At 32.7% G+C, this 5,177-nt stretch overlaps 1 long non-coding RNA gene across 1 annotated transcript; it reads right to left on the reverse strand.

The window, feature by feature from the left end:
- Positions 1 to 360: 360 nt before the first annotated feature.
- On the reverse strand, positions 361 to 1,034 carry LOC115439652 (uncharacterized). Its single transcript, XR_003938279.1, has 4 exons — positions 1,020 to 1,034; positions 581 to 598; positions 467 to 487; positions 361 to 378 (listed from the first exon to the last, which is right to left on the reverse strand). It is a non-coding gene; the product is annotated as an uncharacterized LOC115439652 (long non-coding RNA).
- Positions 1,035 to 5,177: the final 4,143 nt, after the last annotated feature.

A 5,177-nucleotide genomic window follows, 5' to 3' on the forward strand; every position in this document is an offset into this window, starting at 1 on the left:
GTGATTAAATGCTTATAAGTTTCTTACTTGTCTCAGGAGTCGTATCTACGAAAATAAAGAATGAATATATTTTACAAATCAATAATCAGACACTATTAACATCAGTGAGCAAATATCCATTAAATGATTATAAATTCTTACTTGTCTGTAGTTCCGATAACTATATAATAAGTGCAAATATTAGTTATCTTCAATTAAAGATGAATAAAATCAATAACAAGTGTTGATTAAATGGTTAAAGGTTTCTTACTTGTCTCAGGGGTCATACCTATATAAATAAGGAATGAATATATTTTACTGATCAATGATCGAAAACTATTAACATCAATAAGATGTTTAAATGATTAAAAAGTTTCTTACTTGTCTCAGGAGTCGTACCTACAAAAAGAAAGAATGAATATATTTACAAAGCAGTAATCAGACAGTATTAATCACATACAGTCACATACATGCAAATATTTCTTACTTGTCTGAGTAGTTGGTGTACCTGTGTAAATAAACACAGACATATTAGTTGACAATAATCTGAAACTATTAATGTCAAAAGCAAATGTTGAATAAATGCCTTTAAATTTCTTACTTGTCTCAGGAGTCGTACCTATGTAAATAAAGAATGAATATTTTTACTGATCAATAATCAGACACTATTAATATCAGTGAATAAATGTTATATAAATGCTTGTATTCTTACTTGTCTGTAGTTGGTGTAGCTATGTGAATAAACAGAAATATTAGTGGAAAATAATGAGAAAAATAACATCTATGAGAACAATGTTGATTAAATGCTTATAAGTTTCTTACTTGTCTCAGGAGCCGTACCTATGTAGATAAACACATTATACATTTTAATAGTCAATAACCACATACTAATATCAATAAACAAGTGTTGAATAAACGCTTAGATGTTTCTTACTTGTGGGAGCTGTACCTACGTAAATAAAGAATGAATATATATAGTCAAAATTTAGACACAATTAGAAAATGAATAAATGCTGAGTAAATGATTTAAAATGTCTTACTTGTCTGAGTAGTTCCAGTAGCTGTGTAAATAAACACATACATACATTTTAGTATTAAATAATCAGACACTAACATCACTGTACAAATATGATTAAATACTTTTATTTTTCTTACTTGTCTGAGTAGTTGTTGTACCTATGTAAAAAAAAAAAAAATAAAAAAAATGATTATAAAGACACTTAAAATAAAATAAATATGATTTTATAAAAGCTTTTTCTAGCAGTTCAGATTGTTGGTACATCTGATAGATTAAGGAAGAGCATTCTAGAGGGTTGGTGTGAAAACAGAGAAGGCCTTTCAGCTTTGGTGTAATTATAACAGGAAACAAAAAAGAAACCAGGGTCCTATTTCAAGATGTGGGTTCAGTGTAAACTGCAAGTGTTAACACTGAAATGAGGGAAACTTGGTTTATGGTTTCACAAAGTTGGAACATCTGAATGCAGCTCTGTGTCTGACCACTGCATTTCCTCATTCACTCAGATGGCACACAGCATGTGTCCACATGCATGCATTCAGCAGTCACTGAGAAATCAGGTATATGATTGGATAGAATCATCAAAGGAAGTACAATTTAACTAAACAACTGTAAATTCTCCCTCAGGCTTCACCCTGCAGTCATGGCCAAGAAGGTTCCTGGTTGAATTCCCCAGACCAACAGGGACATTTTTGGCTGATTACCGTAAATTCCGGACTATAGACCGCACCTGAATATAAGCCGCAGACCCTAATTTTTGAAAGAAAATCAATTTTGTACATGTATAAGCCGTGCCGGTTTATAAGCCGTGGGTGTCCACCAGTGGTGATTTCTCATAGACTGCAGAGAAGCCTGGCCTCCCCTATCATTACGAAAATTAAATGGTTAATATGCTTGGTTGTGTTGACATTTCATTGACTACACATGTGTTCAAATGTTCATCTCACAGACGAGTTCGTTCAGAATCAGCTTTATCACAAATCATCAGAATCGATGTTGTTCACTTCTCATACATTCCCGTTGCGCTGTTTCCTCATACGATCTATGGTCAATGCATTTCCCGTTGAAGCCTGGCTTCTATGGGAGTCTATGGGACCGAGTGGAACCTTTTTTTTCATTGCATCAAAACTGGACGGCAATTGGATAAAGGTTTTCTTTGAGTTCAAATGAAATTATTCCCTGTATGTAAATGGGTATGATATGTGTGAGCTTGCTGTCATATCTATAGGTTGATTCGTTGTTAATGATGATTAAAAAACAAAAGACAAAAAACGAGGCAATAAAGGATAGTAATAAAAGCACATTTTCTCTTTCTTTTTTTTTTTTTTTTGTCAGTGGACTTATTGGGGTTTCCTTTGGATTCGTGCCGATACGGGATTGACTTGCTTTTGCACCTGCTGTGGATTCACGGACTTAAAATGACTTGAAAGACACTTGAAAGTGAACAAATTTTTGTTTTCGTTAGAGTAGGACTTTTAATTTATTTTTAAAATATAAAGATTAAAAAATAATTATGTCTGTTGTAATATCATTTTCATTTAACATTACGCACGTGCACAGTAATTCTGAGATGTTTTAAATTTATGACGGTCTGTTGAGAGCTTTATTGGGTGTTTTCATTCAGAGTTTTGTTTGTATATTTGTGAAACAATATTAACATTTGAAGGTTTACTATTTTTCCTTAAAAGTTCCCCTTTTGTGTGTTAATATTAACTTTATAAAGGTTAAGTTGTTAATGTTATCCATTCCTGCATACCTGGTAACAATAGACAGATTCTTCCCTGGGGTGTGGCAGGCAATAAGGGAAAATCGTTGTATAAGCCGCGTCAGATATAAGCTGCAGTGTTTAAAGCGTGGGAGAACAGTAATGGCTTATAGTCCGGAATTTACGGTATGTAGTTGGACTACACCCACTTTCCAAAACATCGTAGAAGACTTAAATAACTGTTACATTTAAATCACTGTGTCACTTTATATCACTGCTACACTTTACATCACTGTTTCACTTTTTCAATGCCCTGAAATGTGAATACAACCCAAAGTCCTTATTTACAGTACTGTACAGGAAGCCCTTTTAGAGTAGTTTCTTTAGCAATTGCCTCTTAGAGTGTATATACTAACTTTTTTGTCAACCTGGTACTAACCCACTTTTGTGTTGTGTGCAACTGCTGAATACTTGAATTTCCCCCCGGGGATCAATAAGTATCTAGCTAGCTGCAGAGCTAGCTAGGTACCTGACATGTCAGCCCAGCGCTGTGGTGTGTTCCTGCATGTTCAGCTAATGAAGGGTTAAAGGCACAGGGTCAGTCTGTGGGTGTGTCATATGTACAAAACTGACAAATACAGATTCTTCTTCTGATGCATTCAGTTTAAATAAGATGTTACGTTATGGTTGAAATCATACTGTCACCTACAGATTCATGAACCTGTAGATTATTGTTGCTTTTTTGTCTTAATCAATTATAAAATAAATTAAAATCCGTTATGGAAATCAAAGAGCAAAAATGAACGAATGACCAGCATTAAATCAAGGTAAAGCAAATTATCAATATCAATAAACTGATTATTATTTATTTATTTATTAAACTACCTTATGTATTGTATGTACAGGTGGATTTTTTTTAGACAACATGTATGTGGTCTGCAAACTGCATTCAGACTATCAGACTAGATACCAGTTCAGTCAAGCCCCCCATATCATATCATGCACAACCATTTCCAATTATGTAAATATGCACAGAATTAATAAGATAAATGGAAGATTTTCTTTTATATTTCCTGTTCACTCTTGAATGTTTCTGCGTTTCTTCCTGCACTTACTGTTTTCATATTTTTGCTGCTGTAAAACAAAGCTGCAATTTCCCCACAGCAGGATCCATAAACTATTAACTTCTCTTTCTGTTTTATCTTACCTTACCTTAACAACCTTATGCTATCTTGTCTCGTCTCATCTTATTTTATCTTATCTTTTTATCTGACCTTACCTTAACCCTTTCATGGATAGGGGTCACTACAGTGGACAGCTATTCTACAGCTGTTCTCTTGCATATTCATGGGATTTGTTGTTTAGTTCCGTATCAGCCAACACAGCGGATACTTATGCATCATCCCATACACTCCAGTTCACACATTACTGTAACTTTGCTGTTCTTGATAAACCTGATCTGCAGTAACATGTTGAGTGTAAATCAATTGCTTGTTATTATTATTGAACAGTGTGTTGTTTTGTTTTTTTTTAAACATAGTTTTTTTTGTTTGTTTAGTTTTTTGCATATTATCTCCATGAAGTGAATAATGAGTAGTATTAGAGTGTGTTAAAATGTGAGAAAACATTAGAAGCATTTTTTTAAATTTTATTTCATAGTTTTCAAGTGATGTATCAGTAATATTTGTTTTTTTGCTTCAAAAATCAAATGCATGGTGTCAAACTGAGTGGACATTTTTGGAACTCCGGAACTCCGTGAAAAATAGATTCATAACAAAATTTTCAATTTAATTGTGTTTTTTTTTCATGCCTAAAGAGGGATAAAAACACTCAAGAAAATAAATCTTGATTAAGGTTCTCACAATTCATGCATGAAAGGGTTAACATACACTATGTTATCTCATCTCATCTTACCTTACCTCAAGATACCTTATCTCATCTCATCATCATATCTTATCTTATCTTTTTATCTTACCTTACTTTAACATACCTTATGTTATCTCATCTCATGTTTTTATCTTACCTTACCTTAACTTACCTTATGTTATCTCATCTCATCTTATCTTACCTTATCTTTTTATCTTACCTTACCTTAAGATACCTTATCTCATCTCATCTCATCATATCTTATCTTACCTTATCTTATCTTATCTTATCTTATCTTATATTTTTATGTTACCTTACTTTAACATACCTTATGTTATATCATCTCATCTTCTCTTTTATCTTACCTTAACTTAACATACCTTATGCTATCTCATCCACCTTATCTTTTTATCTTACCTTACCTTAACATACCCTGTTATCTCATCTTATCTTACCCTATCTTATAACTTAACATGTTAACATATTTCTATCATCTCATTCAATATACAAATGCTTAACTGAGATTTAATATATTCACACTTGTATGAACTTGACTTTTGAATCTTTCGGCCTGTCTGTCTGCACTTTGTTTTGTTTTTTGGTTTTTTGTGT

This window comes from Sphaeramia orbicularis, chromosome 19 (genome assembly GCF_902148855.1).
Source record: "Sphaeramia orbicularis chromosome 19, fSphaOr1.1, whole genome shotgun sequence".
Lineage (NCBI taxonomy): Eukaryota > Metazoa > Chordata > Actinopteri > Kurtiformes > Apogonidae > Sphaeramia > Sphaeramia orbicularis.